Source organism: Uloborus diversus, chromosome 6, assembly GCF_026930045.1.
Source record: "Uloborus diversus isolate 005 chromosome 6, Udiv.v.3.1, whole genome shotgun sequence".
Classification (NCBI taxonomy): domain Eukaryota; kingdom Metazoa; phylum Arthropoda; class Arachnida; order Araneae; family Uloboridae; genus Uloborus; species Uloborus diversus.
In genome coordinates, this window is record NC_072736.1 from 39,060,011 (window position 1) to 39,082,613 (window position 22,603).

Below are 22,603 nucleotides of genomic sequence, written 5' to 3' on the forward strand. Positions count from 1 at the left end.
CTTAGAAAATAAAATTTAAAAGTGCGAAAACAGCCCAAGTAGTTTTCCTCGTCATATAAAAGCTTTACAATGGTTGTCAACGTTGGGATAACCATTTTAAAACGTTTAAGAGACGTTTAAGCGCTATTTGTGCTACGTGAGAGCTACCGACAACAGCAGTTGCGCTGAAAATTCAACTAGTATTTTTTCACTGATTTTAGTACAATTTTCACACTAAATTGTATTCAAAACTTTAAATATATATACTACCTTCATAAACATATAGAGCTAAAGAACGTGGTGTAGTTTAGGCATATGATCGAAATATTTTCTGAGTCGGGTAATAAAGCTAATGCTTTTTATCTTTACTAATAATAAAGCTGAAATTCTCTCTGTCCGGATCTCTCTGTCTATCAGGATCTCTGTGACGCGCATAGCGCCTAGACCGTTCTGCCGATTTTCATGAAATTTGGCACAAAGTTAGTTTATTGCATGGGGGTGTGCACCTCGAAGCGATTTTTCGAAAATTCGATGTGGTTCTTTTTCTCTTCCAATTTTAAGAACAAAATATCATAAGATGGACGAGTAAATTACGAAATTATCATAACGTCGAACCGTAACATAGGCACAAGCTAATTGGCGGGATACAAAATTATCATAACGTGGAACCATAACATGGATACAAGCCAATTGGCGAGAAAATTCACCATACATTATTTTTAAATATACAGGCGAATCAAAAGACCTTTTAATTTCTCTATTACGGGCAAAGCCGTGCGGGTACCACTAGTACCGAATGAAGAAAAATTTACAAAGAACCCTGGAAAATTATAACTGAATGACACTTTATATTCTAAAATAATTCTAGCGCACATGACTCATTACTAATCAAAGGCCATAGTACCTATAAAAAAATGAATTGAAAATAAAAACATTTTCTAAAATTCATATCATTCTTGCTACAATGTTAGAAAATGCACATAAAATACTTATTCAAACAAATTTACAAAATATTTGTGTTTAAAGCTGATAAGAAAATATTTAAAATGCAATGAAAGAGAAACCTTTTCACAATGAGAGAGAAATGAAATAGAGGAAGAGACCTGTCTTGGAAAATGTAAAGCAATATATCACTTCAAACTGCACATTTCAAGTAAAATAAAATTTATCACATCCCTCAGCTCCCACAAACACGCAGTCTAGAGTTTACTTCAAAGCTTTTTTATAAATACTTTTATCAGTAAGGGACTTTAGAAAGGAAGAATGTGTTTTGTATTGATTTTTTTTTCTCTCCTTGAAAAATGTGTTGTTTTGTTCTTTCCCTTTTCATCTGTTTATTCGGAAAAAGGTCGTAGGAATCCTTTTGGAAGTATGAAATCCCATTTGAAGCTAAGAAGTATTTTCCGATTCTCTCCGTGTCACTCGTGTTTTGATAAGTTTAAAAATGAACATATATTTTACAGGTTAAAAGTTGCGCTTTCGGTTTTCAATTGATATACAGTTTTTATTAATTTATAATCTAAATGTTACATTGTGATTTTTTACTTCCTTTTTCAAAAAAGGAAGTATTGTATTCGCGAAAAAAATTTCACTCAAAAATCGACCTTAATTTCTATTTTGCTCACCCTCGAATGAATGTTAAGTTTTTTATCGACTCGACCACACGTGGATAAGTGCCTAAGAACGTATAGACCCGAAAGAAATATCCATTTTGAAGATTCCCGAGTTAGTTAGAACGAGTTTTCTCGTGAGGTCTGTATGTACGTACGTATGTATGTGCGGATGTCTGTATGTATGTCGCATAACTCAAGAACGGTATGTCCTAAAAAGTTGAAATTTGGTACGTAGACTCCTAGTGAGGTCTAGTTGTGCACCTTCTCTTTTGGTTGCATTCGTGTGTTTCTTAGGGGGTCTTTTGTCCCTTTTTTTGGGGGGGGGATTATTGTTAACTTCGATGTAAATTCAAGCGGTGTTACAATTTGGAGGACACTTGGCGATATATCGCCAGTCTTTTGGAAAAGATTTGGCGATTTTTTTTAAAATCTGGATTCAATTTGGCCCCTGTTGGTGATATTTAGAGAGTAAACTATTGAATCACATTAAAATTGCCCATGATGGGAAAATGACGTTAGATTGGACTAAAAGGAAGTCATGTGAGGCACACAGCTCGTTTCCTTAAAACTGTCTGTTGTGGTTTCTTTGGGGTGACCTTTGTAACTCGCACGTGGGGAAAGTTACAAGTAAAATTAATATCAAGTCGTTTTTTAGATAGGGTCTATTTTAAAGCGTCTGATGGGATCCGTGTGAGGAAGCGATAGAAGGTCATTCCACGGAAAACGGTAATTTTGTCCCGCACGAAACGCTTCATACATTTCACTAAAAAATTATTTAAAAGATACTGAACATTATTTTGTTGCTTAAAAAAATCACACCCGTATGTGTGACTTCTTAAACAAAAACGTTCGTCATTATCTTTTAAAACTATTTCTTTTTTATGAGATACCGGAATTGTCATATGCTGGAAAAAATGACCATTTTCAATGGAATGGGCACATACATATTTTTTTATGTGGTTTAAATATGAAGTTCTTAACTAATGAGGTATGTTTCCTTTACGTTGGAACCTTAAATTTCAAATCCTATAGTTTGTTTGGTCATTCCTATATTAATAGAGCAAAAATATTAGCTTATTCATAAGAAAGTTACAAGATGTTGACTTTAGTTGTCAGGCACGTTGCGCATGCGAATAAGGTAAATTTTAAATCACAAAATTGTTTACTAAAAATGTAATTGTGTCAGGATTATCTGTGTATCAAATGTAAAGATTAAAAAATTTTCTTATCCCTGTTTTATTAAGAGATTAAAAGAAATGACAAAATGTTTAAGTGTCTTTTTGTGCCACACGTGTCTGTGTAACGACCCTAGATCTGCTTTATGTATTACCTACAGAACAGTTATACAACCTTTATTTACTTACTGTTGTGAACCACTTAGTGTAACACCAAATAACCAAGCTTTACAGAGCTGGAAACTTAACAAAATTAATCATCAAGGCTTATGATAGAAGTGGTTAAATTGACTCTAATTGGTGCAATGCTACAACTTTCAAAAAATAAATCAGTTAAAGCTATTTTTAATGAAAATGCTTTTCTTTATTATGAAACATTAAGTACAATAGACGATCTTTTTTGTACTAATTTTCCAGCGGATACTTGAAATTTAAAAGCCAAAACGATTTCATTCTATCTGTTCAAGCTATCAGAATTGATTATGAGTTAGCTCATAATAGAGAAAAATGCATGGCCATGAAATGTTTTGAAAGTGGTACAGACTGAAATAAATTTCAATCTTTGGGCACAGGCCTGGATCTGAGTACCGCAGACCCAGGAGCGGGGGGGGGGGCATTCCTTAAAGGGCCTAACGTCCAAGGAAATTTGAAGAAAAATGGGGAAAAAAACTATCACTGCGACTTATTAAAGTTGAAAATATACAGTGAGAGGCCCAACAGCTTTCGTTGCACGGAGGCCCAAAATCTTTAGATCCGGTACTGTTGGGGCTACTTTAAACAAGAAAGATGCTTCTGTTAAAATGTTATTCCCATGAAACAATTGACTTGAATTTCCTGGTTTCCGAGTGGTTGCATGTCTACACAGCTGTCACACTTTCTGATGATTAATGACTGCAGGGTCATGAGTTTTTTAAGCTCATTCACGTTTTATGCATTTGCGTAGATATACAGAACATCATTCGACGGATAGGCAGAGGTCATTCAAATTGATTTAAAGCAATTATTGGTTCAGAAAGATAAATTTACAAGAGCATTTCGGTTCTCCGATTCCTAAGTAGCAATCCAACTTAGTAGCTCAACCAATCTTCCTTCATTGGCAAAATCTCTCAATTTCGGGACCATTTGCATATGTTGGCTTTGAAAAAAAAAAAAAAACGTTTGTGGAGCTTTAGTGGACACCTGGGGACAGTGGGGCAAACGGGAACGAACAGGTTGCTTTCCTTGTAGATAATGTGTCGAGATTGATCCAGCTAAGATGTTCAGCAATATCTTACCACTCCATTATGCTGTATATTTACCAAATTATGTTAAATAATGTTGGACATCAGACGAAAATGAATCAAGGCATTCTTAAGAAATTGAGCCGTACCCAGTCATAAATCACAAGTGGAATCATAACATTTAAAGGAATTTCTAATTGCTTGGTTAAAAAAAAAAACATGATCTTCGGACAGTTCTTACTTTGTAAGGAAACTATACCTAATATTTTCCATCCAATGCAAAAATATACGATTAAAATTTTTTTTACATAAATTTTTGCACAAAAATCAATTCTTGCTTACCAGAGCAATTCCAGAGTCAGATTTTTTTAATGTAATTCTTATAAGTATTATCAGTGAAGTTTTCTTCAGTGAACAATATCCAAACAAAAAATTTTATCCTATTTACAATGAAGTTCATTAAATATGAAAAACGGAAAGATAAAACAAAATTTTTATTACGATTTCTATCGTTTTAATTTCATTCTCAGGTCATTACAATGCCAATTGTAATTTTATTAAATTCAATGATATCACTGCGATAGAAAAAAAACACCTTCTTCTTCAAATATTTTTCAATGAATAAGATATTTTTTTGTTATGCAACAATTGTTTTGCTTCAGCTCCGTAAGAAAGTGAAGAAAACCGAAAATGATTAGAGATCGGTTCTCTTTTCACAGGAAACGGCAATTGACACAATTAAGGTTTTATCTTTTGTGGGTGCTATCTAAAGAATTCTGCTTTTTTGCCGACCCAAAAATAATTATTATTTTAGTTTAGTTTGATTTTCCGCTATTTTTCCACAAAGCCATGTTAATAATCTATGCCCACTGAAAAGAAAAAAAAAATTCTTTAAAATTGTAGAAATTTTTTGAAGAACTTATGTCCACTAAACGCAGTTTTCAGTGCACATTTTGGTATTTTGTTTGGCGCTTTTGTATATTTTACTTTTGGTATCGTTTGTATATTTTACGAAAATTTCCGGTAGTTTATTTTAGTGGCTAGAGTTCTCTTCTTATGCGCAATGTCGCGAGTTCTAGATTCCAGTCGGTAGAACTTCAAGATTAGAAAATATTATGCACTCACGGCGTATATTAGTGCGTGCTGTTGAATGTCCCTTGAGCATAGTAAGTTTGGCATTAATCAAGAATTGTATTTAATTCCCCAGTCTGAAATAAAAGTTAATATTTCAATTCCGACCGAGATTTTAGAAGGGGGGGGGGGTGACCTTCTTACATTCTTGAATTAAGTGGCGGAAAAAGCTTACATTACTGTCACAGAAAAGTCATCAGAATTCTGCTCTAAAATCTCATGAATATATAAACTGAACTCATTGCAGAATTCTGAACTACAGAATTCCACATACAACTTATTTATAGTGTTGTTAAAATCAGGAAAAAGTTAGACATATATTTTAACAAGGTAAGTCGCAGAACAACTTTATAAATATATATTTTAACAGGACGTAGTTATCGATTTCAAGGTGGAGACCTAGTAGCTCAGTTGGTAACAGCTTTCCTGCTATTAACACGGTCCACCTTTTGACCATAAAATGTAGGTGCAGTATTCTGAACTACAGTAGTGCTGTTGCATTTAAATTACAAAAAGAAAACGTATGACATGTTAAATCGTGGATTATATTTATAATTTCTCAAATGTGTTTTTTGTGAGCACTGCATTACTTCTTTCATACTTCATCGAACTTCAAATGTAAGACATCATTTTCATGACTTTTTAACCACTTTCAGTGAAAACAGACAAACAAGTTAAATTTTGGCTGTTATCGTCAAAAACGGGTGAGAATGGTTTTGAGGGTGAGAATGATACAAGCCTCAGTTTTGACGTAATAAGAGTTTGTAGTGCATTCTTGGCTAGCTCAATTTCAATTGAAGCTATTATGCAACCTTCTCTGGTGATGAGAGAGTTGTTATCACTGTCGAAACAGCCTGGCAGACGAATAACCTGGTGATTGTAAATTTATTTGTTTTGAGCAACTGGTACTAGGTGCTTGTAGGTAGCTCGGAAATTAACGTCGGTGGACTTTTAGTGCAGAAGGAATCACAATTTCGTAAGTACCTTTCGCTTTTATATTACACAAAGAAAGTTACCTCCATGTTTTATTCAAAAGTAAAATATTTTGATGTTGCTACAGTTACGAATGAGTAAAGTTTATAATTTGGAGGGTGATTGTGGTACAGTAATTAGTCGAAATTTTGGAGGGTGCGTTGGATTATCAGGGGAAAAAGTATCCAGGAAAAATCACGGGTATAAATGCAAGTGAGTTTGAAGTTTCAACAATGTTGAAGAGAGAGAAGTTTTGGCAGTGGCCTGAAAAAGATGATAAGATTTGGTATCCATCTTCAAAAATCATGAAGAAAATAAAGTCTTTGTTTTATCTTGATTTTATGATGTACCTGACTCTTCAAAGTTCAATTTTCAGCATAATTTACATCAACAGCTCTCTCGTTAAAATATAAGAGTGGTAGAGTATGGCGCAAACCAACAAAACCTATATAAAAACGTTGAAACATTTGCTGTACCATTCTCACCCGCAATGAGAGGGTGAGAATAGTTCAAAGAAAAAATTCTCCCCAGGGGGTGTAGGTAAAGTTTCAAATTATTTCAGGGTCGGAATCGAAAGTCAAGGTCCTAAACTATAATAATAACACAACTTCAATTTTTTTGAATGAATGTTGACTAATTAGAGTCAGAAATGTACTAAAACTGTACCATAGTCACCCGCTTATACGATATTCAAAATATTACGCTTAAAAAAGCAGATTTTTTGAATTTCTGCTGTTGAGCGCGTATTCGTCGCACGAGTCAACTAGGTGGCATATATATCTCTTATTTAGTTTTTTAGTTAATTTTAAAGTTAGTGGTTTAAAACTTAGAATGAGCACGAAATTGTTTTTATTATTATTATTATTATCGTTATTATTCTCGTCTTCGTGTCACAGCAACACGTGGCAATTACGTATAAAGAAATTTAAAGATGTTCCTTTAAATGAAACACTTGAAACTAGTATATTTCCTCAATGCAATTCAAAAATATAATTACACGAATAAAATTCAAAAAATCTTACATGAAAACATTAAAAACATTTTTTTAATCACAAACATAGTTCTTAAAGAAGTACAATTTCTTTTTTTTATATTTATAGCCATTTAATATCCATAAATATTTTCACATTGTGATTGGAGGAACAATCTCTTTATCAAAAATGTTTTTTGTTCTTTTTTTAATTACTAGGCATAATCACGAATTATAAATTTATTTTTTGTGCACCATATTCATACCAGATACCTAAATCTATTAACAAGACCCGAATCAATTATTTTTCACAAAAGAATTTGAAACCAAAAGAGGATAAACCATTAAAAAAAAATTCTCTTAAAAATATAACAACTGGAATAAAAAGTACGTTGTGTTTAACTAATATTCGCAAGTAGTTACATCTACGCTAATAAAAATTACCTCATGGGAAAAAAATCAGATAACATTTTATCCACTTTTCAAAGTAATTATTATTGATTTCACTCTTAGCATAACAAAGCTCTCTCCGGCAAAAACCTTAACTTCTTGTTTGCTCAATGAAGATAAGTATCTAGGAAACTGATTTAGTTCATTAATTTTCGTAACAAGAAGAAATTTTCTTTTCAAGAAAATTAAGAAAAAAAGAAAAGAAGAATGAAGCGTTTTTGGTAATGAAGATTTCAAGGTTTTTAAGTAAACATATTTCGAAAGTTAGAAATGTTGAATTTTCTAAGAGAAGAAGCACAAAAACGTTTGATAAAAGTTTGCGGAAGCAATTAAGTCATTATCTCGGAGCTTTAAATAGCCATTGAAAAGCTCCAGCCCTTGAAGAATTGTGCTTTTCTACTAAAAATGCGATTCCATAAAATAAGGCTTGAAATTTGAGATTCAGGTCTGTGTTTTTTTATTTCTTTTTAGTTTGCTAACTTAATTTTTAAAAAAATATTGTAATTATCGAATGAATTATATGCTAATCCAATAAGTTTTAGATGTTTAAGGCCTTTTATAAACACTTTTTTTTCATCCTTGATTTTCAGAGGATATTACTAATATTATTATTACTATTATTACCATCATCGTTCTTATTAATCTTATAATAATAGTAATAATGATTATTAATGTTATTATTATTATTATTATTATTATTATTTCATTATCATTATTATTATCGTTATTATTAGTGTTGTTGTTTTTGTTGTTGTTGTTATTACTTATTTATTAACAAATATAATAATAATAATAATAATAAATATTTTTTACATACTTATTAATATGTTTAGTTAGTTGTTTCTTTGTTTTCGCAAAATCTTGGCAAAATTAGACATTTAGTTGAGAAAAAAATCTTCAATTATTTCTAAACTTTTAGTGATTTAATTTAAGCGTCAATATTTTAATATTTTGTAAAGCAAGAATTAAAATTTTTTTAGCGAGATTTTTTTAATTAATGAAATTCTAGCGTGTACCCTAAGAGAAATATTAATCAAAGCGTATTTTAAGTTCTACGGTCTCTTAAATCAAAAGATAAAATTTTTAAAAGCTATATAACTTCATATGCATGAAAAGGAAAGTACATTGAAAATAATTAATAATACATACCACACTTTATTACTTTTAATTAGCGGAAAATAATTAATTTAATTGCTTTTATTTTTTATGTCACATCCACTCCGTTCGAAAAAAAATTATTTAATTATTTGTAATGAAACTGACGATCTAATGGTAGTTTGGTAATTTGCATCCAACTGCATAATCAAAGTTTTACATTTATACTAGTGCATTTAATTTAATGAATAAGTAGCTGTGTCTCCTAACTTTGCACGGTCTATCTTGAAAATAAAAGTTGTTTCAGGTGACAAATGTTCATGAATTAGGTTTAAATAAAAGAAAAAAAGCATATTGCAAGATTTCCCGTCAGAATAATAATTACTAAATATTAAATATCCAGAATGAAATTTGGGCATAAGTCTCTAAAAATTCCCATTCAAATGAGAAATGTTTGTAAACAAAATTGACACTCCCTTTAAGACGATAATATTCGAGTGAAAAAGGAGAAATATAGCTGAAAGGGTCATAAGAATAAAAGCAAAGGCTCCAAAATAGCGTCAACAGATCCAATAAATCGTCATTAGAGTTAGGACAGTAGTCCTTAAAAATCCCCAGTACAATGTAAAAATTAGTCCCTAAAAATCCTCATTTCAGTGAGGAACACATACCTTAAAAATCCCCATCAGAGTAAGAACAACAGCTCCTAAAAATTCCCATTAGAATGAGGACAATAGTCCCCCACACTCACAATAAAAAGAAGAAAAACACTACGTAAAACTTCCCATCAGAATAAGTGCTTCAGCTTCTAAAAATCCCTGTTAGAATAAGGGTGACAGTTTTTAAATACATCAAACAATTTCTCTAAAATTATCTATCCGGAGAAGCATAAATAGTTTCCATAAACAAGTTTTAAGAGGAGAAACAAATTCTGAATAACATAAATATTCTGCTTCAACCCCAACAGTACTGGAACAATGCGCTTGAAAATAATTCCCTTTTGAAGCAGTTCAATAGTCACCAAACGTAACATTAGAATATCAACGTCAGTGTCGCTCAAAGTCCACATCAGCATTAGCCTTTCTGAAATAATGTTAACAGCAAATCTAAAAGTCCCGATTAGATTAAAGGGAATAGTGAAAGTCTCCATTAATACAACTAAAATCCTTGATTAGCTTCTGACGACAATACAAAAAAAAAAAATAGATAACTGGCGAGAAAATGATGAAAAGAAGGAATTTTAAATTCAACCTCTACAGGAAAGTCTCAAAGCAAAAGCAAAAAAATTACTTGTTAACTGTTGTTACATATGGCTTTATTCAAGGCTACTGGCACCAGCACGTCTTTTCTCGTAGTAGAAAATCAAAAGTTCATTTTGTTCACCTGTATATTAAGAAATAATGGATGATGAATTTCTCGCCAATTTGCTATGTTAAAAGTCTTCCCCATGTTATGGTTCCACGTTATGATGATTTCGTAATTTACTATTCCACGTTGTGATCATTTGCTCAGAAAATTTTTTTTCTTAAAATTGGTATAGAAAAAGAACAAAATCGAATTTTTGAGAAATCGCTTCGAGGTGCATACCCCAATGCTAAAACTAACTTGGTGCCAAATTTCGTGAAAATCGGCCGAACGGTCTAGGCCCTATGCGCGTCACAGAGATCTTGACAGACAGAGATCCTGAAAGACAGAGAGATACGGACAGAAAGACTTTCAGATTTATTACTAGTAAAGAAAATATTAATCCTTATAAATTTACATGTTAAATAACAAGTAAGAAATGGCAACAGATATTTATTCAGATATTTCTTTTCAATGATTTTTTTCGCTCAATATTTTTGCTCGTCCAGACGATAAATTTCTTATTAAAAATTAATTCCTTTACTTAAAAATGCTTATGACTATTTTTCTGATCAACTTAGAGACGGCGAGTTTTCAAATACGAAGAGAGAGAGTCTCTTAGAGGGTACTTTTCACGGACTTTCGAAAGAAACTGAATTCCAGACGAAGCGATATTTTTTTCAGGTGGAAATTGCCCTCTTAATCCCCTTTTTAGGTCCTAAAAATAAAAATTCGAGCGGTTGGATATTTTTTTGACGTTTGAAAACCCTCTAGGACCTTTACTGGGTGCAGTAGTACTTCACTGACACGTTTAGTCGAGATCCAAAGTAAACTATAGATTTGTATAGGGAGGAAACACATATGTACATTCTCCCACATACATACATGCTTATATATTCACTGCTTTTTGTATATAGAGTATGTTACCTTGCAAATGAGACACGTTGTAGGTCTGACTTGTTTTGGGAATGACATACATTAATATTACATCAGTAAAACTATAAAAGTAAAGTAAGTGCCATCATTTTAGTTTAAAAAAATCCAACATTTTAAGCATAACAATATGCAGATGTTGAAAGTGCAATATTTTATGTATATTTATGTAAGTCCCCCCCCCCCCCTAGAAAACATAGATTTAAAAAAAAAAAAAAAAAAAAAAAACGAAATAAGTAACCAATTTTTAAAAAAATCATTGCCCCTAATGGGGTCGTTTCCAAAATTTCAAAAGTATTTTTTTCTGAAAGAGCATGCTTAAAAATATAGAATCTGACCGTTTTTTAAAATATTTCTTTAAGTTTAATCTTTTTAAAAAAAATACTTAAATCGGTGCTCTTTCATCGTTTAACGCTTCTGCCGATGACATCACAAATGATGAAATGGTATTCAGTGTTACCATTTACGGTCCAAAATATTTAATTCGCAACTTTACTCACGTGTATTGGCAACGATATGGTTGATAGCAAGCGTAAAGCGCAATTGTAATTCGGTTCTTGATTATCACAACGTGGAAATGCGGTAGAAAGATGTGCCATAGTGCATCATTTGTGACGTCATTAAGACCACGCCTTGTTTAAAGAATCAGACTTTTCAAAAAATTAATTGAAAAATAACTGTTGGGAAAATTAAAGTATTTTCAGAGTCCATGTTATTTTTTTTTCTGCTTATTCTATCAATTTCAGTAACAAAAAGTACTACTTTTGACTGAAGGAAACAACCCCATTATGATCTTATGGCAGTAATTACCTATACTTTTTTTAGATCACAAACACTTATTAACATAATAACTAATTTTCTGCTTATGTATTTCACACCACGCTGAGAACTTCAAACTCTCAAATTTCGTGACTTTTGAAAAGGGTAATAATTTGTGATAAGCAAAGATTCTCAAATGCACTTCAGTATTGGAAACTGTCATATAAGAAAAATAGCTTTTAACGGAAATCGAAGAAATTCTTTCGAGTTTACTCGATAACGATAATCCAGGAATTTTCTCCTACTTATTTCTCTTCTTTTCATGGGTTTCTTCTTTTTCCATTTTCTTTCTCCCAACTTTCACTCTTTGATGAGGGAAGGCGGGGGAACGGAGATGTAACTCATGATTCTACAAGTTCGAAAATGTGTGTGTGTGGCTTCTTTTTTTCCTCGTGAAAGGACAAATTTACCTAGAACAGTGAAATTGTATTTCTAGTTTCGTTCGTAAAGATTATTTTAATCATTTTTCAACATATGTGATTTTTTCATGAAAATAACCTTTGCATTCTTCCACTCAATTCTTTTTTTTTTTTTTTTCTGAGCAATGGGGTTTTTTTCCTTCAGTCAAAAGTAGTACTTTTTGCTACTGAAATTGATATAATAAGCAAAAAAAAGAAAAACATGGACTAAGAAAATACTTTTATTTTCCCAACAGTTATTTTTTAATTATTATTATTTTAATGTCCTATTTTTCATACAAGGCGTGGTCTTATGACGTCTTTATGCGCATCTTTCTATCGCGTTTCCACGTTATGATAATGAAGAAGCGAATTAAAATTGCGCTCTATGCTTGTTATCTACTCTATCGTTGCCAATACACGTGAGTAAAGATGCGACTTAAATATTTTGTTCTGTGAATGGCAAAACAGAATGGCATTTCATCATTTGTGATGTCATTCGAAGAAGACATAAACAATGAAAGCGTACCGATTTAAGTAATTTTTTAAAAATATTAAACTTAAACAAATTATTTAAAAAATGGTCAGATCCTTTGTTTTTAAGCATGCTCTTTCAGAAAAAAATACTTTTAAAATATTGGAAACGACCTCATTGCGAACTGTTTATGATCTTCACTTGACCAAAGTTGATGTTGCTTAGAATTTTCAGTTTACCATGACGACGGAAATTTTCGTCGTCATACTTACAAATCCTCCGCCGTTTTATTTCATTCATATTTTTTTTCAGAGTAACTTAAATAGTCTTTACACTTTTTTTTTTTTTTAAACAGCAAAACATTTAAACACAAAACTTCCAGATTACAAATGCCCATCATTTAAGATTGATAAGAAATAAAAATGCGCAACGTTATACGCTGTAAATAATCTTAATGATAAGCGTACTGGTGGATATTGGCCTTAAAATATTTATTACTACCGCATCTTAATCACCATTTCCCCATTATGAAAAACCCTAGTATTACTTATTCTAGAAAATCACCAGTCATAATGTGACGGAGGAAGATTTCTTGGGCATTTTCATTCTATTCCATCAGTAGAAAAAAAGAACCCAACGAGTAGGGACCTAACGCAATTTGTGAGTACAAAAACATAGTTTGAATTAAAGACATCAAAATTCAAATGAATGTTTTTTCCCTTTTCTAATGGACCTGCGTTTCGCGGCGTGGCTTTTTGTTGACCTAGTACGATATGGCATCCAGTCTTCCATGTGCCATCATTAAAGCGAGCATCATTGGCAGAGATAATTTGCCTCCCCGTTTTCACCAAATGAATGCAAAACTACAGTAGGGATTCATTTTGCCAAGGGCATTGAACTCGAAATTCAAAAAATGTAAGTAATGCATTTAAGTTCATTAAGAAATGGTTGTACGCCTCGTTTTAGCAGTTTTCAGCGGAGAGTTTTTTTTTTTTTTTTTTTTTTTTTTTTTTTTTTGAGGCGGTTGTTTGGCAATTATGTATTTAAATTGTTACAAGAATTTTTCATTGAGTTGAGTAGTATATATATTGTCTTATGATATGACAGAAGATTCTAAATGACTTTAAAAAGGCGAGATGTTCCAGTGAGTAGCTTTCTTTCTTTCTTTTTTCTTTTTTTTTTTTTTTTTTGCTGTATTTTTGAAATAATGTTTGAAACGTATGGTTGTGGATACTTGATTCTATTGAACAAGGGAGACTTGATATGGGCGATTTTACACCTAAAATGCAAGTATAAATAAATAAATGCTATTTCCTCTACTACTTGTTATTTAAGAGAAATGCAGTTGTGTTACAAAATACGTATATCCTACAGCTATTGTGAAATCCTTTTAAATGACGATAGCTTTAAAAAGCTAAATTGAAAAACAGTTACGTTATCATATTATAAAAAGTGCTGATACCAACAATAAAATCTAGTGCATTCGAACTCGCTTAGAACGAGCCCTGATTTAACGAGAATCCGGGTTTAGCGAGGAAATCAGAAAAACTTGGTTGGTACAATGTTAAGTCTTTGGGAACATAACTCGCTTATAACAAGCAAATCCCGCTTAAAGCGAGTTTATATTTTTGTGATTCGTAAAATTTTTATTGACTTCCAGATTAGCTTTTCCTTTTTTTTTTTTTTTTTTTGGTAAATTTTCTTTAACATTCCAAAGTCAACCAAAGTTAGTAATAAATTAGACATCTTGAGAACAGGCGATGACAGCTCTTTTTTTTAATTTGTGGGATAAAGAAGCTTTTAAAAATTATATATGTATGTACATTTGTATTCCTCAAAAACAGTGACATAAGAAAGAGACATTCAGATTTCAGGCAAGTCAAAGCAAAGCAACAAACTTATTTTGTACTGTGCAGTGATTTAAAAAAAAGAAGTAAAAGCAACTTTTTTTTTTCACAAACTCGCTTTTTACGAGCACATTCTTGTAAAGTATTAATATCGCTGTCCCATTGTGCTCGTTATAGGCAAGTCCGACTGTATTAAGCTTATCGAATGCTTTGCTGTTGTTGTCTAAGTACCCGTAATTAATAATTACTCCAACAAGATTGGTGCCATTGCATCGAGAGGTTGGATCTTTTTATTTGTTTACAGAAAAAAACAGCATAAGAAAGATTTACTGCATGAAGAGAGAAAATAACGCACAAGGCGCCGGGGGGGGGGGGGGGGTAGGAAGCAAACCCACGACCTTTGGCGTATGAAGCGAAGCTTCTACCACAGAATTAGAGGCCCAATCGGATGATTTTCTCTTCTAACCTTAATGTTGTTGAAAATCGAAAATTAGTGCTTTTTTTTCTTTCTTTTATTGCGAACTACTAATTTCCGTTAATTGTTTATGTCAATTTTGAAACATTTTTACAGTTAATGAAGTTAAAACACTTAGTTTGTGCATCACTTATAATATATATAAGTTAAATTAATACAGCCTTCAGTGTAATAAAAATGTGTAAGGTTACCAGTATTAATGGATAATGTTACGCGAATTCTGAAAAGAGTAACATCATTGTTTGAAAAACTCAAATTGTTGGGGGATCCTTGCACTATGGTTTCAGTAGAATTCATAGCGCATGAGTAAAGATCAGAATCGGCACAGAGCAGGTAGACTCTTATTAGCGGAACGCAAACCGATCTTGGTAGCCGAGTAGTAGAAGCTATTGCTTTGCGAGTAAGTGAGATTCGCGTTCTGAGTTCTGACACCATTCAGGTCATTTCCTCTCTTAGTGCAATAAAAATATCTTGTTTGTATCTTTACTAATAATAAAACTCAAAGTCTCTCTGTCTAGATGTCTGTAGGATGTCTGGATCTCTGTGACGCACATAGCGCCTAGACCGTTCGGCCGATTTTCATGAAATTTGGCACAAAGTTAGTTTGTAGCATGGGTGTGTGCACTTTGAAGCGATTTTTCGAAAATTCGATTTTGTTCTTCTTCTATTTCAATTTTAATAACATTTTCCGGAGCAAAATTATCATAAGATGGACGACTAAATTACGAGATTACCATGACGTGGAATGGGAGAGCGAATGAACATAGCCAATTGGCGAGAAATTCGTCATCCATTGCTTGTAAATATACAGGCGAACCGACAACTACGGGCAATGCCGTGCGGGTACCACTAGTATTAAAAAATTAATATTGTACATTAAAATAGAGCTGTACGTTGGTTGTTAAAAAGCATGAAATTGTTAAATTGCTCAAGAAAATCAGATGAAAGCTTAATTTTTGGTAATGTGTAAACCTTTCAAGCAATTCCTCAGTAAGCAAGCATAAAATTATGGTTTAACCTTACGCAGAAATGAGTGAGGCGTTACGCTATAGTACATTACCATGGTGTAAACTTTCACAAGAGTTCTGCATTTTTACACCAGTTATATCAGTTAAGTTACTCCTGAGCAGTGAAGGCAGCTAAGCACCGATACAATGAAGTAAGGATGCACAATATTTTTTACAGTGTTGTAATATGTATTTCTTAAAATTCACTGAATACTTAACCAAGACCGATGAAGAAGTATAAGTTTCTGTAGCAATGTCAGTTATTTAAAATTACAGTGTTGATTTTGTTTATTAAATATTAGTTTTAGTTGCCTTTTTTACTTCCTTTTACAAAAAAGGAAGTATTGTATTCGCAAAAGAATTTTCACTCAAAAATCGACCTTAATTTCCATTTTATTCATCCCCGAATGAATCTTGAGTTTTTCTTTCGACTCGACCACACGTGGATAAGTGCGTGGATAAGAACGTATAGACCCCCGAAATACCCATTTTAACGATTCCCGAGCTAATTACAACGAGTTTTCTCGTGACGTCTGTATGTACGTATGTGCTATGTGCGTATGTACGAGGCGTGTTTTTAAAGTAAGTTCCGTTTTGAAATAAAAAAAGAACGAGTACAAATAGAGCAAAGAAATTTATTGCACAAAAATCTACCACCCTTACGCTATTTTTCGACATTGCTCCCGTGATTTTCCGAGCATTTGTCATAGCGTGGTGCAGGTTTTTGTATACCTATTCCTACAAAGTTGCCGCCCGTGTAGTCAACCATGAGACTCTTACAGGGCTTTGAGTGGGACGTTTTTGAACATCCTCTGGTATACCCCCACCTTGCTCGCAGCATCTTTCACTTGTTTCGGCATCTAAAGTCTTTCCTAGGTGGTCTGTGGCACAACAGCAATAATGAGCTCAGAGAACATGTTATCCCAAGGATGACTACACAGGCGTCACCTTTGTACGAATATGTATACAAAAACCTGTACCACGCTATGACAAATGCTCGGAAAATCACGGGAGGAATGTCGAAAAATAGTGTAAGAGTAGTAGATTTTTGTGCAATAAGTTTCTTTGCTATACCTGTGCTCGTTCTTTTTTTATTTCAAAACGGAACTTACTTTAAAAACACGCCTCGTATATCGCATAACTTAAGAACGGTATGTCCTAGAAAGTTGAAGTTGGGTACGTAGACTCCTAGTGGGATCTAGTTGTGAACCTTCTTTCTTGGTTGCATTCGAGTGTTTCTAAAGGGGTGTTTCGTCCGTTTTTGTGGGAAAACCATTGTTAATTTCGATGCAAACTCAAGTGGTGTTATAATTTGGCAACACTTGGCGATATATCGCCAGTGTTTTTTTGCCAAGTTTTGTCGCTAACTTGGCGACAAATTTGGCGATTTTTTATTATTTGTTTTTAATTATTTTTTTCAATCTGGTTTCAATTTGGCCACTGTTGGTGATATTTAGAGAGTAAACTATTAAATCACATTTAAAATGAAAATAATGAGGACATTCAATTGGAGTAAAAGGAAGTCATGTGATGCGCACATCAACTTGTTTTTTCTTGCATTCATTTATTTGACGTGGAAATTTTCATTTTTAAAAACAAGAAAGAATAAACAGGTCTCATGTTTGAAAGGTATTTAAAGAAATTAATACATTTCAAACATTTAAAATTTATCCGCAAGAATCAAAACTGCTGGAATAACGAAGCCTTGATGAGTTTTCATAATTTGGATTTTTTTTTTTTTTTTTTAATATTTAGTTATAGCAAATGCATTTTTTAAATGGAATAGTATTTTGATCGGCTAAAGACTTCTAAATATTCAGCGTGAGATCATTTAGTCATATTATAGTTCAATTAAAAGTTATTATTAGCTCCATCAAAAATGGGATCAACATTTAGAAAAAGGTTTCAATGAAAGTCTACTTAGTTTTTAAATTTTTAACTCGCTTACTCATAACTTTAAACCGTCGAGTCATATCATTTTGCTTCTCAACGCCTCGGATGTTATTAAAATATCAAATTTATAAAAATGGCTATAATGAGAACTGTTGAAACCAATTTAGAAATTTTTAGGTGTCAAATGAGAGCGAAAAATGTTATTTTGTGCTACTTTTGAGAACTATTGATAAAATTAGAAAATCTCCCGTCAAGATATGACGAGTTAAAATTGCCTCTACATTTGAACGAAGCAAGTGCATGTTTGTTGATATTTTGCTAGTTAAAACTTTAACCCTAACTCCAGTGGATTAACCTAAAACTCCAGTAGATAGCGTTCACTGTTGACCACTTTTCCGTTTCTTTATTCCCCTGAAAAAACGCAGTCTTACCAAAAAAAAAACCGTTAAGTTACCGGACCCAGTTCAGCCTTGTCACAATAAAGCCTTGCCTTGCATGTTAAACATTATCAAAACTTATCAAATTATCATGCCGTGGCGCGAGTTTCATTGTTGACGACGACAAAAGCGTTACTCGATCATTGGCTATAATATGTACGAGGTTATGCACTCTGTTATATTTCTCTTTATGCACTTTTAAAAATTAAATTCAATAGATTCACTGGTACAAACGAGCTATTTTCGAATATGCTGCCTGGAAGTTTTATAATTCAGAACTAAGAAGGCACATTTTATTGCTTTGGAACTCTGTTCTTTCAAAATTTTGTGACATAATGACATCAGTATTGAGTTTCGAGTCGTTATACCTACCCCTCCGAATCATTTTAATTGTTGGATAAAATTTTCGTTTTAATCGTAAAAGTTCGCAAGCATCAATCTTTAATTGCGAATGTTAAATCAGATATGCACAAATATATACTTAGAGCAGTTGTTTAAAAGCAATTTAATCTTTCAAAATAATTTAAAATCTCATAAATATTCATTAGGACTAATATAAAGGATAATACGTTCAAATACACATTATTATTAGGTTTATCTCGAAATGCGCAGCTGTGTAATTTAAAGACAGACATCATGCAATATTCATTCAAATACAACTATCAGTTTAAAGGTTAAAGCTAATGTTACACACATTTTTAACAAAAGGAATTTATATTCATTCGGCTTTTAAAACCTAATGGTACTTGAAAGAATGCATTCAATGTTACGCTTAGAAATGAAATGCGAAATATTAATGAAATACGTTGCTTAAATAAGAAATAAAGTATTTCAAGCAGTAAATAAAATTCTCAAAGTGTGTCTACGCATTTTATCAAAGTGATAGTATTTTCTAATTTATAATGACATTCAGATAAATAGTTTCAGCTTTATTTCACAACTGCAAATGGAAAGCAGCTAAATTTAATTTTCAACATCATGATAATATTTTGACATTTGTACTGAAGGTTTTAAACTTGAGTCGAAGCATTAATGAAAAGGTTGCTTAAAAATAAAGGTGGAAGCACGTGTATGAAGTTAATAAACTATTCTTAAATTTATCATTTTTTTTAATACTGCCATTCACTGTAGAAATTCTTGCCAAATAGGTTAATAAGTATTGAAATCACTATATCTTGCATTAAAAACATGCTTAAACATTATTCTGCTAATAACGTTTAAGTCGTTGTATTGTCTGTAATTTTACTTCATCAATCCAAATGACAACTTAAAAGTTTCAGTTTTACTGAAATTCTGTATGGGAATGTGTTGTACCTTCGGACGTTTGCACCTTGGGACACTCCTATTTTTTGAAATCTATTTTTAGCAGTCATTTTTTTGTAATCTCTAATAGTAACCTTCACCACTAAATGGTGCCACAATAAAAATCAGCATCAAATGAGTAAAATTGACAATTTTGTGAGAAAAAGAAAATTTCATGACTCCAAAGTAAATATTTTCTTCATTTTTATTTCATTTTCTGGCTTTGTATTTGCAAGTTTAAACAATTAAATATTATTTTAGTATAAAAGAGAAGTACTTTAAATTTTTTGCTTATGAGAAAATAATGATAGTTCATCTAGATTGACCATTATTTTGTTTTTTTTTAACCACGTGGTGATTGTATTTTGGGATAGCCTTACATTTGGTACCTTAGTACACGTTCCAAGGTACAACATATGCATGGCTCTTAATAATTAAGATATGATTAGGATTATGGAACAATGTTCTAATATTATGTAATGTTTTAAACTCATTTAATGTTAGTAGTTCATAATTCATTATTCATGCATCATAATTAATTATTTATGATTTAGTTCACTACCATGAAAAAACTGTTTTTTTTCCTGGTGCAAACATTGGTTCAAGTATATGGCTGTTTCCTGAATCATGAAGACTTTCCCATAGTACAACAGGATGTTTCCCAAGGTACAATAGGATGTTGTACCTCGGACAGCTTGGAACTTTTACTTTAAATGGCTGGCAATATTTTATTTTCGAACTGTCTGAATTAAAAAAAATATATATTGCATAGAAGTATGTTGGGGTATTTTAATGTGACTTTTAAAGTTTAAATATGATTCAAGTAATTGACGTTAAAAATTAAAACATAAAAAGTGTCCAAAGCTACAACACTCTCCCCTGCAGTAACAGTACTTTGAAGCGTAAGATTTACTCTGAATAATCTTAATTTAGCCTTTTGATTGCTTCATTGTGTTAAGAGAAAATAGTTTAAATTCTAAGTTAATAACATAAAACATGCTATCCGAAATTTCAATTGTACGAAATATTGCACAAATTATTTAGTTGTGAACCATCTAAAAAATTCTGAAGAATTTTAAGGTATCATATTAAATTTCTTCACCATTTTTGCAATCATTAAAATTTAAATGAATGACATAAAATATATAACTAAATATCTGAAATTGTTCCATTGTACTAAATATAACTCTCATATATTACAATTACAATGTAGTTCACGTGATTTTTTATGCTTTGAATTACACTAATGCATCATTTGTATTGCTTTATGATTTTAACAGATAATCTGTTAATTTTAACCAACAAAATAAAACATGCAACATAAAATGATCCACGGAAATACCGCGAAAATCGAAACCGCGTAAATTGAGACCTAATACTAGTGTTAAAATAGGGGTTAGGTTCCGTAGATAATAAAATACTTCATTCAAGTGATGACTAATTGTCTAAGTTTAATGTGTACTTACATCGACTTTTATGCACAACATGCATGAAGAAAACATAAATTAATTTCTTGTTCTGTGTATACTGGCTATGATAGTCTTTTGGCAGTCATGAAGAATTTTTCTCTATAACTCTTTGCAGAGCATTAATGCATCCATGATCACTTGCGTCATTTCCATGATAGGACCTTCCTTCACTAATAAATCAGAAAGATCATTTCTATTGTCTAGGAATGGCCCAAAATTTTCAATGTGAACGTTTCTGGTTGTGCGTCACCGACGTTGGTATCGTCGTTGGTTTTGGCCCCTTTTGTCACTCCAAAGAACTTTTCTTCCAGTGAGTTCTGAACTGTGCGAGCTTAATAATTTTACTTCTAGAAAAAGCTCTGAACCAATCGCATAAAATGTCTCCAGTTGCCCAAGTTCGGTTATTAGCAGGCCAAAATGCAGTTGACTACTCGTAATCTGCAATCTTTTGGAGTTTGGATTTTGAACGAGGGTAAAATTTTATCTGTTTGCATTGCCACATCCGCGAAAAACGGAAACTCATCCGCGTAAAATAAAATAAAGGTATCAAATCTTAAACCGTGTATAATCGAAACCGCGTAAAATGAACCCACGTAAAACGAGAGTCTGTTGTAGATGCAAGCACAATTTTCTACTTCGTAAACAGAATCGTTCATTAATTTTCTTTTTACAGAGTGTACTAACTTTTTCCCCTTCGCAGGTGTTAGTTTCTTACTTTTTTCTTTGATGTCTTCTATTTCTGCTTCAATAAAACTTGTAAATTTTAAAGTAATTTTCCCTTTTTGTTTTGCTCTGCACATTTTTTTTTCTTTGCAGCTTCTAACCGCTCTTGTCTGAGGGCTTCTTTAATCGAGTATCAGTTAGGATTCTGAGAATCCTTATTATTTTTTTTTTCCTTTTCTGGTTTTTAAGCTTTGGTGCTACTTTTTCAAATTATCTCAGTTGGGGTGATACATATGTGACAATGTGGAAGGCCTACTAAAAAAAATACTTGGATTATCGATAAGAATGTTCATTATTTTGACATCTAACGTGGTTCCGTTAGTGTTTTGAACTTAATGTCTTACTATCTTTAAAATTAAGAAAATGTATTACAGGCTGAATAGTGTATAAAGTTAAAGCTGAACAATCATGAAGACAACACTATATTATTGAAAGCTATAAGATACGAATCTTTTACTTAATTTAAAATGAATGGTGATTTTTAAAACTAAATAACCTGAAAATCCTAATGATTTGACACAGTACAGAGCAAAAAAAGTTTCAGAGGTCCGGTTATAACCTTTATAACTTAAAGCCCAAGTACAAGCTCTATCTCATACCAAAATTCCACTTAAATATTTTACCCGAATTTCAATAGTTCTTGGGCATGCGACGAATCGCAAGGGATCGTTTGCAAATAAGGGGAATCGTTTGCACTTTAAAAAAAAATCCAAAGATTAAAATTAAAAATGTGAGTCATAAACTTGCTTTTTTCTTTTCGTTGTAGGGAAATTTTACTTATTTTTTTCTTTTACTCAAGCTTGATTCTTGAGTATGCATCACTTGGCATAACTTTGTTTTTCGAGGTAGTCCGTGCAACGCAGCTGTTGTCCGTTC